This window comes from Bos indicus, chromosome 23 (genome assembly GCF_029378745.1).
Source record: "Bos indicus isolate NIAB-ARS_2022 breed Sahiwal x Tharparkar chromosome 23, NIAB-ARS_B.indTharparkar_mat_pri_1.0, whole genome shotgun sequence".
NCBI lineage: Eukaryota > Metazoa > Chordata > Mammalia > Artiodactyla > Bovidae > Bos > Bos indicus.
Window position 1 is genome coordinate 37,017,076 of NC_091782.1, and position 13,668 is coordinate 37,030,743.

At 38.7% G+C, this 13,668-nt stretch overlaps 1 non-coding gene and 1 pseudogene across 1 annotated transcript; one reads left to right on the forward strand and one right to left on the reverse strand.

The window, feature by feature from the left end:
• Nucleotides 1-4,447: 4,447 nt before the first annotated feature.
• On the reverse strand, nucleotides 4,448-7,321 carry LOC109576744 (chorionic somatomammotropin hormone 2-like; annotated as a pseudogene).
• Nucleotides 7,322-10,592: 3,271 nt separating this feature from the next.
• On the forward strand, nucleotides 10,593-10,703 carry LOC139179202 (U6 spliceosomal RNA). The gene has a single exon (XR_011563625.1). It is a non-coding gene; the product is annotated as a U6 spliceosomal RNA (small nuclear RNA).
• Nucleotides 10,704-13,668: the final 2,965 nt, after the last annotated feature.

Sequence of the window (13,668 nt, forward strand, 5' to 3'; positions counted from 1 at the left end):
GTTTTACTTTCAAGGGATTAAAAGAGTCCATCAATACAAATATGTCTCAGGACTAAACACTGTTTAATTATTTATTTGATTAGGGATTAGCTGACCGTCAGCTGAGAGTAAGGCAATGAAGGGTTAATAAACAAGGGAGGATTCAGGCAAAAGGAATGAGAAACTCTTGGAGAGAGTGGGCACATGATTAAGGAGACCATTACTTCTATTAGGTTTAGGTTTCAGGTTCTGTTTAGGCTGGCTCTCTGAGAAGGCAATGGCACCCACTCCAGTACTCTTGCCTGGAAAATCCCATGGACGGAGGACCCTGGAAGGCTGCAATACATGGGGTCACTGAGGGTCGGACACGACTGCGCGATTTCACTTTCGCTTTTCATTTTTATGCATTGGAGAAGGAAATGGCACCCCACTCCAGTGTTCTTGCCTGGAGAATCCCAGGGATGGAGAGCCTGGTGAGCTGCTGTCTATGGGATCACATAGAGTTGAACACGACTGAAGTGACTTAGCAGGAGCAGCAGCAGGCTGGGTCTGTAAAGGTATGGGTTGTTTCCATTTGATTTCCATTCATCCTCTATGCTTTACAATATATGTCTTATTAATTGCTAAGAGTGACTAGTGACTTACTGCTTGTTATCACTGGGTAGTCCTGCTTTGGTTCTGGTATTCCATAGGGTCTAGCAGAGGCACCTTAGAGTACTTATTTCTTTCATTTGCTGCAGAACCTTAACATTTTTTGGTGATTTCTGGTTCTAAGTTGATGAAATACAGGAAAATAGAGCTCAGGTGCTTTTGGATAAAACCGTAATTTATCTCCCCCCTTTTCTCTGACTTTTCAGTCATTTATTGACTCAGCTAGTCCCATGTTGCTGGATGCCTGTTTTGGCTCTTCTGTCTGCCTCATTCCTTGCATGTGGTCAAGGTCTATTTCATTTCCTGTATCTCTCACATGCTTTGTATCTTTTTACTTGGCAGAGCCCTCTTTGATTTTTAGTGTCATAATATTCCCAGCTCTTACTGGTCTTTTTCTTTTTCTCTACCAGCCCCAAGAGCCACCACTCCTCAATCCACATTAAAGTTTCTCTTATCTAATTCTGGACATAGTGCTCTCTTGGACGGAATGTTCTTGGTTTCCTGTTGCATTGTAGAATAAAGACAAACTCTCCATTTTGCAATATATGATTCTCCCTAATGCATAAAAATCCATACAAGTATTTCCCCATTCTAACCCTACAATAATATATGCAGTATATCATGGGAGCATAACCACGAGAGATACAACATGAATGGTATAAAATTATCATTTCTTGTGTTTTTGTCAGACTTGATTATTCAATGATACCTTATAATGCTATACATATTAATATCTCAGTTGCCTTGATCTAGGATGTCAGAGATCCTTACTTCATAAGATGATCCTAAATGAATTGATAGATATACTGTTTTCCTATTTTTGCACATCAATATCCCATCAACTTTTCAAAACTCCATCATAAAGCTATCCCATTTGTGTCATGCTATGACACACTCAGATGGATCCTAGCTTTACTTCAAACTACTGTACCCCGTGGTGGCATCACATCTTATTCTTCTTCACGCTACCATGCAATATAGCAATTTGTGTGTTTATATCACCCTCTCCTTCTCCACAACTTGCGGACCTGCTTTGGGAAAATAGAGATTTTTTTAAACCTCAGTTTAAGTCCTCATTCTATCCATGACATGTGATTTACTAATCTATAAAGTCAGTGAACTTCAAAGGTTCTTAATTTGTTTGTTTCCTTTCGGGAACCACTGCTACTGTTCTTGACATAATAGGGCCATTTCTTCAAATGTAATCTTACATGGAAATCTGTAAAAGAGGGGAAAATCAAAGCTTTCTGGATGGCAAGGGAGTGGTTGTTAAATACTGTCCAAATATCCCTGCTTTGGCTACTCCTGACTGACTCTATAGTATATCTATGGTTCTGTTCAATATTTTCTGAAATCTATAGTATTCACTTTATATGTCACAGTCAAGCAAGGAGTGCGCTCTGAATGTCACCACGTCTGTTGTTGATCTAAAGTCCTAAATTTATGCTTGAAATAAATTTTATAAGAGACAAATACATGAGGATGTGTGTGGTCTATTGGTGTGTGTATATTTCCTCCAATGGCATTGTCCCCCTTACTGCCAAATTTTCCCTCTAATAAATATCATCCTCTTTGCTGGAAATATCAAGACATTAAACGAAAGAAAGTTAAGCAAGTAACAAAATAGAATTAGATGTTTAGGGCAGTAAATGACTTAGAAAGTGCTTACAAGGTTTTTTCATGGAAAGGGAATATGACACATTCGCTTTTAGGATATTAAAAAAAAAACATATACATTTGAGTCCTTAAAAATAAAGTGTTCTAACAGCATTTCATGCTTCACTACCCAAGTCCTAGACTCACTTTCCCTTTGCTGCTTTTCCCTCCTCCTGTCTTTCTCTGCTTCTCTCTTATTCATCCCCCTTTCCCTTCTACCTTTTATTTCCCATTTTCTTTACCACGAATTACTGCTAAAGCCCTAAAGATGCTGCAAAACCAGCCTCTGCTTAGGAAGAGCCACCATCTTCCTAGTGACTGACTTCTAGGTCACTGACTTCTTAGGAGAGACAGTCAAGTGACTGGCCTCATCCCAGATTGTTTGGAGGCTGTTGAACAAGCTGAGCATCCCTAATCCAGTCACATTGCTCCAGTCTCCATAGAGAATCAGTCTATTTGGAGAATTTTATAATTCAGGGACCTACTAGGGCATGTTTTTAAGGCCAAATAATTAATGGCAAGGATAGTTACTCTAAAAGGAAGACAGAATGTTATCTCACTTTTCAGATAAATGTGTTTTTGAATCCAGCATTCTGATCTACTCAGTGTCTACGTGACCAGTTGGACAATTGTCCAGAGGCCTCAGGCGGGGCACAGATGCACACAAGTATATCTGCCCTTCAATTGTTCAGAGTGTTTATAAGACATGGGGTTCCTGTAGGTCACTTAGTAGGCAATTCACTGTGGGCTGCTTAATTTTCTGCAGATGGTGCTTGCAGAGTGAGGGAAACAGGGAGGCTGTGGAGAATACTGCAGGTGGGGAGCTGTGGTTGCAGAACATTTCCCCTGATTAAAAAGGAAACTAAGAATTTGGGGATCCCCAACTTGTGAATGTCCTGGAAAATCACCAGGATACCCCTCAAGAGAAACACTTGTCAGTCAGGGGGAATTTAAGATCAGTTCATCTGGACCAAGAGAAGGCTACAAGGGCACCTTGTAAGTCAGTGATGTCAGAACTTTCCCATCTCATTACCATCTTCCCTGTTTCAACATGGCCCAAGGAATGAAGATCCAGAGAGGGAGAGAGAAGGAACGTTGCAGAAATGGATACATCTGCACTTCCTGGTAGGTCCCCTGGGCTTCAGCAGGGGAGAGGGAGACATTGAATAGGCTGAATATGAGATGGAGCTGACACTTGACTGACCTGGACTTGTGAAACCCAGAGTGATAGAATGTATGGAATGGCTGCAAGGTGATGCTGGAAATGAGGATGCAGTGGAGTGTGGGTGACGACAGCCACTGCAGGAGGATGAGCCAGTTCACCTTTGTATCTGCTATAGTCTCAGCCTTTGTGTCCCAGGAAATTTCATATGATAAAATCCTGATTCCCGTGGTTATGACATCCATAGGTGGGGCCTCTGTGAGGTGATGGAGTTGTAAGGATGAAGCCTCTTCAATGAGATGAGTGTATTTATGTATAAGAGACACACAGAGCTTCCGAGACTTCCCCCCATGTGAGGATACAGTAAGAAGTTTGTGACCAGAAAGAACCCTGCATGACCCCGCTGTGGAAATCCATTTCCATTGTTTTTAAGCCTGTGATATTTTGTTATAACATCCCAGAAGGACTAAGACAGCATCCTAACAATCTTTACACAGTTCAGTAAACCTCATGCTATTTACACAAAAGTGCAAAGCACTTATCTTGTCTGGTGTAACACTGTGATAGTTGGCTGACAGTTTGTGGCTGGCTTTCATAAAGAATCCTGAGAATTCAGCCTTCTTGGTAGCATGACCAGAACCATGAACAATTGTCTAATTCTTTGATTCTAATAACTTGACCCAGAGTAATTGGCTGTGATTCTTACGTAATCTCTTAATGGTCTTCGTTGTAATGCCAGCTTCTGCTATTTGTGACTAATTTTAATAGGAGCTTCATTCTCTCAATTGTAGGGGTGGATTTTCTTTTGATTTACTCTTAACTGAAGATAAGCAATGTTAACAAATTGCCCTCTTAGATTGGACATCTCTAAAGCATCTGTGTTTATTTTTTTAAGAGGAGACCCATTACAGAGCATGCATTAAAAAGCTGTAAATTTCAAGTAGCCTGCTATGGGGGCTTATTATGACCATCTCAGAGCTGGATGGGATGGATGTGGATTTAGCAAGTTTTGCGGATTCGGCACGTCAGGATCTTGATGTACATGTCAACTTTACTTGAATCCCTGCTCAGGCAGTGGAACAGGTTATAAAATTCAGAAAGACACCTATCTTCATCACTGGACGTCAGGGATGGGAGTCCTGACCAGGTAATGCGAACCTTGTGCATCGTCTGTAAGACTGGAACGATAATCTAAATACCCAAATGATAGTGACTTCTTATGTGTTTTATTAGTATTTGCTTATCTTTTTTTCTTCTAATTATCAAATAAAGATTTGGGGAAGACATATGAATATAAAACTCTCTAGATATGGATTTTGGAGCCAGCCTATGAGAAAACTATTAGAAATCTAAAAACTAGAAACGCAACTCTAGTTTAGTTTTAACTTTCTCTTTTCTTCCTTCCCACTCTCATCTGTTGATTTGAGGAGAACAGAGAAAGAAGACAAGTGGAACTTCAATAGCAGATGTCCTGGGATACTTGGAAGAAAAATGCTGATCTTGGAAAGTCTGTTCTCTAGTACTATTACTCTTGAAAACATTTCAACCACCAGTGCCCAGGAAAAGGCAAGCTTTTGGTGGAATTGTGTGCAATGCAGGGAAGGCTGCATGTGTCAAAAGTTGCAGTGAAATTCTGACTCCTTTACAGTAGAATCTATCACTATGAATGTCTAGGCTCCTGCTGTATGTAGTAGCCGTCTAGCATATAGAAGTCATGAATCTTTTTTTACAAAACGAGATACTTACAAACTCCTTACGCATTACAGTGGTCACCTCTTTCATTCATGAGCAAAGAATGAAAGCCCTCTGCAGGATGCTCACCTTCCTGAATTGACTCTCTATGAATGCTTGAAGTTTCTCTGACATGTTCTTATTCTCCATAGCACTTGATAGGAAAGCCTCTGAAACATTTTTATACTCCAAAGCTTCGTGACTAGATGATACAGAGGTTTATTCCAGGAGTACAGTAACACGAGTGTCCACTTAATAAGGTCTTCATTCTAAGCAACCAGAAGAAACGGTCTCATTAAAAAAATCATAATTCAGTGGTTTTGGTAACATGTAATCTTTGCTCAGAGCAGCTGACCTAAAAAACTTTTGGTTATTCCTATGTGCATGCAGAGATTTTTGAAGGTAGTAAAACTTGCAAAAGGATAAAATGTAAGCTATTCACACTTGGCTGAATTTTTAAAAAATCTAGGTTATTTTAGGAACTGATTCTTCTGATGTGTTCTAATTTATAACATGAAGAATTTTCTTTTTTCCTCCGAAATTCTACCACCACTCAGTGAGTTCTTTTATGTTTGTATATTTGCGTGAGAGAATCTAAGTATTTATGCAAGTCAATATGTGCTGCAGTGCCTGATCCAGGAAAGAGGGATTCCACCTGTGCCCACATCATTGTCACCCAGTGATTCATTCGTATTAATTAATCAGATGAGTCATTCGTATTGATTTTTGATTGATAATTTGTTTCATGATATTAAAACAAAGAGACAAGGAAGAAGACATGACATTCCTAAACAGGCTTCTCTCCTCAGCTGATCCCACACCAGCCCCCTGCTGACATCAGAAGAGTCTGTTTTGTTGACGTGTCTCTGGGCAGAAAATGGCACAGCATTGTTTTTAGTAACAGCATCAGTGGGATTCACAATGGAGAGTTTTGCCCTCTAGTTCACTACTAATAGCAGAATTGAGCATGAAAATCCCAGGAGCTGAAGATCTCTAGTTAATATGCTTGATTTCTTTATAGCCATGAACTGTTTTACTGGTAAAGAACAGAGAACTGAATAGGATTAAATATAGTAATGCACATAACGTGCTGAGTAAAATGTAAGGCCATGTAGTAACTCTCAATAAACTTTAAATTTAAGCTTATTGAAAATCCCTCCTCTTCTTCCTCTTTGTCCTTTTTCCTTTACTTGTTCACCCTCATTATCAATGAGCTTAACAGGGAAAAAGAATGCTGGTATCATTAAGAAGGTTGTAGAGAGAGAAGATAGTATTTTAAGGGGGGATGCATGTGAAAATGCTTTAAATAATGTTAGGAGGAAGGATAATGCAGGAAATCAGAAGGAGAGACTATAACAGTGAAAATTTGGAGTTGCCATAAATGATTGAGGCTTGATATGTAAACTGTGTTGTCCTCTGAACAGAGGCAATTGTTGCGGCCATGAGAAGCAAAGCAATGTTTTATAAGCCATTGTGGGGGAGACTTACAACTTAAGAATAAAAGGTGACAGAGGAGTCATTGAGAATGACGAATGAAGGAGGTGTCAGAGAAGTAGAAGCAGAATCAGGAGAGCTTTGAAAGGAAGATGCGAGGGCTCAGGTGGTGCAGTATAGGATTCCCAAGTAGGAGTCACTAGTAACAGGGAGTACTCAAAACTGGGGTGTGTTTCTTACATATTCATGAATTTTGCAATCTTATATTTTACACATGGAAGTTCCCATTCATTTCCTGTTTTCATACAGAATAATAGCTGCAATCCTGTGTCTAATGCATTGGTTAAACTAAAGTTGTCTGCATGGACAATTTATAGATCTGCTATTTATGTTGCTACTACAGATCTTTAGTCATCCCTTGATTTCTCTCATGCTTCATCAGCTACATAATATAGTTACTCTTCAATTGCTTACGGTTCTTCCACCTTTTTCTGCATGTACAGTTACCATAACCTCTAATAATCTGAAGTCTGGTAACCTACAAACTGTCTCATTTGATCCGGTGAAAAATCCAGGTGAAAGAATTACGTTCATCTGGTGGGCTCTATCTCTTTCCTCGGGAGTATGGAAGAAATTGGTGTTGCAGCTCTTGGTGGCATTGATATAGTACTGTTTGCCCTGGGCATATTTTTCTTTCTTTCTGTCCATGCAGACGACTTTAGTTTAACCAATGCATTAGACACAGGATTGCAGCTATTATTCTGTATGAAAACAGGAAATGAATGGGAACTTCCATGTGTAAAATATAAGATTGCAAAATTCATGAATATGTAAGAAACACACCCCAGTTTTGATCAGGCAATTAGTTAGGGTTGTTGGGCATTCAGTAGATGAACCCATTACCAGAACACTAACATGTTTGATAGACGTATATTTTTTTAACGGGGGGTGAGGGGCATCACAAAATTTGAAAGTCATTCTTTTCTTACTTTTCTATACATTGTCTCTATAAAAATGATTTTACATGTAACGTTACTAAATTCAGTCTTTTCCCTTCTCTGTTTTATTATTATTATTATTATTATTGTTATTTTTACTATTTGAACCAAATATAGTACATACGTACCAATATTTGGTGCTTCCCAGGGGACAGTAGTGGGAAAGAATATTCTTGCCAATGCAGGAGATATAACAAGACTCAGGTTTGATCCCAAGGTGAGGACCATCCCTTGCAAGAGGGGACAGCAGCCTACCCCAGTATTCTTGCCTGGCCAATCCTACGGACAGAGGAGCCTGTTGGGCTACAGTCAGAAGGGTTGCCAATGTTGGACACAACTGAAGTGACTTAGAATGCATGCATGCACCTATATTTAACCACTTAATCTTTTGTTTACTTGGAAGAGTTGGGAAAAAAATGGACAGACAAAATGGAGGATGTAAGAAGATCTAGTAAGTAAAAAGAACTACATGAATTTAATAGAAAACTGTATCACCGCCTTTTATTATCTGTCTGCTCTACTGTGTGCTCCTTGATTGACCTGAAAGAATTAACATACAACTTTCAAATACCTTCCTCAGAAAGAGAATAATTGTTTCCAATTGTAAACACCCCTTCTATTGTAGCTGGAAACCTATTCACTGCAAATCTTAAAACAATAATTTGTAGCTTTAAAAAACTCCCAGTATTCACTTTTGTGACCGGGATTCAGCTTTGTTTAACATGTTCCATCCACCCAGTTCACTGCAGAGCAGTTGTCATTTATTGGCTATTTACTCTGAGCCTGGAGAAAAAAGCCCAGAGAGACACTGAAGGACCAGAAAAATCAACATGCTTCCTTTTCCCCAGTCCCACCTAAAAGTGCTTTGTGTCAGGTAGTATTATGGACTGAATGTGTATTCTTCAAGTTCATGTGTTAGAGACCTAACTGCCAAAGTACTGTGTTTTGAAAAGGGTTCCAACTTTTTGGGATCCCATGGTCTATAGCCCACCAGACTCCTCTATCCATGGGATTTCTCAGGCAAGAATACTGGAGTGCAGGGTAGAACCCAAGTCTCTCACACTGCAGACAGATTTTTTACGATCTGAGCCACCAGCGAAGCCCATTAAGGTTAAATGAGCTCTTAGGGTGGAACACTGGTTTAGTGTCTTCATGAAGCAAAACACCAGAGAATTCTCTTTGTGTCTCTGTGTCTCTGTGTCTTTTATTCTATCTCTCTTCCCCACGCCCCACCCTTTGGGAGGAGTCACAGAGAAGCCAGCCTGGGAAGAAAGAGTTCTTACCAGAACCTCACCTTGCTGGCACCCTACAGACTCTGAGCAGACTCTGAGCAGCGAGGCCCTCTAGGAGTTTGCGATTTGTTTATTCTACATCGAATAATGCTTGCATTTTAGACACTGAAATGACAAGAAAAGTCCAGTTGATCTGTGTGGTTTACCATCACACTGGGATAAGAGTAAACATGTGACTGACTGATCACCACTATTGAGTACAGAGAGAATACAAAGAGAATAAGGATACTGTACCTTGGATCTGCTCACTCACCTTAGTAACCCCATGCATATCTTTGATACTTTCCCAAAAGTTTTAAAACGTCTTAAAATTTGTGTTTCACAGGAACCCTGTGAGATAGCCTTAATCTTCACTATGATCATCAAGTTGTGTTAATGAAGATGCAATGACTTGGAGAGGGCAAGTAATTTTCCCCAGGTCCCATTATTAGCAGATGCAGGTCACTGGGCACCAGTACATCTGTTCACTTCCTGATGTCACATCACACATGCCTGTGGGCTCTCGGTCTTCATCTGTGTAACTGGGACCACATGAGGAGCTGTGATGACTCTGCTTAAAGAGAAAAATATTTTATCTTTGACTACAAAACAGCAGTGACTCTAGAACATTGGTTTTTTATCCACTTCTTCTGCTCTGTCTATAAAACACTCACTGCTACAGTCTTTGACAATTATCAGTGTCGGGGCCTGGTTCTCCTGGCTAGACTTTCTTCTAGGCACCTTGACAGCTCTTCTACTTTTATTCATCTTTAATCCTCTTGTTACATTTGTTTCTTCAAGAAAATAGCAAATAAATCTCCAAATGGTAATATAAGAATATTACCTGGTCAGCGCCCAAGACAACGTCATCGGCTCTGTGAACAAGGCCTGCCCTTTCCTGACTTTGACTCTTTAGGGACAAAATTTATCTGTCTGGTCAGGAGTACATCCTGACAACCCATGGGGCTTAGTTTTTGAACCCTCTCCAAACATCTCCTCTTTGACAGTAGAACTAGACCTTCATGCTTTCATGATGTATTGTAATATTTCAGAAATTATTCCTGGCCCTACCTTTGGCAAACAGAAGCATAAAATAATAGACACTTGCAAGCGTGATTTTAATATTACTTTTCCTGTCTGACCTTTGTAAGTAAGCAGAATTTAAGACTGAAGTAAGCAAGAATTGAGTTTGGACAAGAGAACTGATAAAATAGAGATTTTATCCTCCTGAATGAGATCTGAACATGATTCTTTTTCCAATTTACCAGAAGAGTGTAATTTAATTAAGGATAAGATATCAGCATTTACTAGGTTTTCTCTGCTCTTAGTTAGTTTAAAGGGGCATGGTATACCTAAGAATAAAATGGTTATTTAAAATTAGGGGATGAAAATAAAAGAAGTGGTTCTCAAAAAGGAGACATATAAATTGGAGAAATTTGGGACTGTCTCTCTCATCAACTAAAGAGCTTATTGTGACAGGCAAGGAGGATAATAGCTTATATAACATAGACATATTTGTGTGCATATATTTCTGTGCATGTATACATGTGCTATGCATAAATATATGCTTAATTCCTTCATGAAACTTTGGACCTTATAAAATTCAATTTTATAAGAGGTGGTAAATATAGCAGAATACCCTAATTCCTAATGTAATTGATCATTTATTGGTAGATGACTATATGATTTTTTTCTGTTAAATTGTTATTCATGTGTTTGCTTTGGTAGCACATATATTAAAAAATTAGAATAATACTGAGAAGATTAGCATGGTCTCTGCCCAAGGATGACACACAAATTTGTGAAGCCTTCCATATTTTTCTGTAACAGCTTCGAGGGGTGGGACGGGAAGGATGGTGGCAAGGAGGTTCAAGAGCGAGGGGACATAGGTATTCCTATGGCTGACTCATGTTGATGTTTTGCTGAAAGCAGTACAGTATTGTAAATCAACACCCTTCAATTAACATCTATAAATTTAATGATTAAAGCTGTTACTGGGGATCATATAACAGGTTCAGATATCCACTGTATGACTAAAGAGGATCTGACTGGAAACTGATGGTGTCAATTATCATTGGTTAGTGATTCATTAACTTTATAGTTGAATGAGAAATGTAAACTAACAAACACTATCGTCTTGTTTCAGTGCCATAGCAGGCTATAATCCTTGTCTGCGTTCGCTTTTAGGTGGTGTAGTGCCCAAACTTTGAAACTGAGGCTGTTCCCAGAAGCACACAGTCGTGAGTCCTGCCCAGGGTTTTTGTTCCTGATGCTGGAGGCTTCTGTTCACTGGTCACTAGGTCAAAATTTTCTCTCCTTTCTCTGGGTCTATCACGTTCACAAGTCTTTATATTTTGGTTTTCTAATTTGATTCTCTTATTCTTTTGATCAGACTACCAAGTCCCTTGATGATTTCTTTTTCAGACCCTTTTGTGCTTTGATCTTTCTGATGCTCATTAGTGTATTTGCTTCCATGTCTACCTTTCTGAGTAGTTTTCAGCATCTACATAAACCCTACCCTATTCTCTTACTGTCTGGATTTTGGCATTTAGCATCAGCATATTTTTATGAACTTCACTTTCCTTCTGGTGCGGTTTCTGGTACACAGTTTAAGCTGGTTGGCTCACATCTGGCTTGTTCGTGTTGTCTCCAAACAATTAGAGAACTCTGTTTTCTTTCTAGGCAATACTGTCCCTTGTTTTGATACCATTACTAATTTTCTATGATTTTACTTCCTTCCTCATAAGCTTTGTCTTTCTCAATCTACTGTAACTTGAGTACTATGTATTACTATTTTATTTTATTTTGTTAACTTTAATTGGAGGCTAATTCCTTTACAATATTGTATTTGTTTTGCCATACATTGACAGGAACCCACCATGAGTATCCATGTGTTCCCCATCCTGAACACCCCTCTCACCTCCCTCCCCATCTCATCCCTCTGGGTCATCCCAGTGCACCAGCCCCAAGCATCCTGTATCATGCATCGAACTTGGACTGGAAATTCATTTCACATGTGATAATATACATGTTTCTATGCCATTCCCCCAAGTCATCCCACCCTCGCCCTCTCCCACAGAGTCCAAAAGACTGTTCTATATATTTGTGTCTCTTTTGCTGTCTCACATACATGGTTATCGTTACCATCTTTCTATATTCTATATATATGCAATAGTATACTGTATTGGTATTTCTGGCTTACTTCACTCTGTATAATAGGCTCCAGTTTCATCTACCTCATTAGAACTGATTCAAATGCATTCTTTTTAATGGCTGAGTTAATATTCCCTTGTGTATATGTACCACTGTTTTCTTATACATTCTGCTGATGGGCATCTAGGTTGCTTCCATGTCCTGGCTATTATAAACAGTGCTGCAATGAATATTGGGGTACACACGTCTCTTTCAATTCTGGTTCCCTTGGTGTGTATGCCCAGCAGTGGGATTGCTGGGACATATGGCAGTTCTATTTATAGTTTTTAAGGAATCTCCACCCTGTTCTCCCTAGTGGCTGTATTACTATTTTAAATAAATATCAACCTAGTATAGCAGAGAATTAAAGGGAATAAAATTACAATAGTATTAGGAATAATACATTCCCCCAAATTATAATCCAGTAATGCTCCCAGTTTTAAATGACTTTCTATCCATGTATTATTGAGGTCCCCTACTTTTCCTTACTAGGTGTTTCAATTTTGAAATAGAATGTAGAAACAATGGAGTGGAAATTCTGAAAATCACCTTGGATTTTAGATGTCTCAAGATTAAGTATGTAATTATTAGTTTTTTATAGTCAGTAGGGCTATTCTTAGCACATATAGCTCAGTGTAGGGTGATTGCTATTGAGTGAAGGATGTATACTGTGAACTGCAGTCACTAAACAGGATGCAATGCCAGAAAGACACGGGCTTTTGTTGTGGAAGGAAAAACTTACAGTGTCTGTCATCTACAGTCTACTGGTCAGATTTTTCAAAACACTTTCTCTTCCTTTGATAATTTAATAATTTGTTTTCTTTATTTCTTTTCATCCTGAGTTGCATGAGTCTCTTATATATACTTGGATACAAAGCCCTTTCCAAATATGTGATTTGCAAATTTTTTTTTATTCCATAGGTTTCCACTTCATTTTATTGATGGCTTTTTTTACTATGCAGAATGTTTTGAGTTTGATGTGGTCTCACTGGTTTATTTTTGCAGTTCTTGCCTTTGCTTTTGATGACTTTTGAGTTATCTGAGCTGCTTGTATTTTGGAAAGCAATCTTTTATCAGTTGCTTTATTTGCTATTATCTTCTCCCATTCTTACCAAAAGACACAGACTGGCTGAATGGATACAAAAACAAGACCCATATATATGCTGTCTACAAGAGACGCACTTCAGTCCTAGAGACACATACAGACTGAAAGTGAGTGGATGGAAAAAAATATTCCATGCAAATGGAAATCAAAAGAAAACCATATTGGCAATTCTCATATCAGAAAAAATAGACCTTAAAATCAAAACTATTATAAGAGATAAAGAAGGACACTACCAAATGATCAAGGGATCAGTCCAAGAAAAAGACATAACAATTTTAACTTTTTATGTACCCAATATAAGAGCACCTCAATACATAAGATAAACACTAACTGACACAAAAGGGGAAATTGATTATAACACAAAAATAGTTGGCATGTTAACACCACACCTATACCAGTGGACAGATCAACAGAACAGAAAATTAGTATGGAAATATAAGCCTAAAAGGAACTATTGGATCAAACAGACCTAATTGATATCTTCAGCAC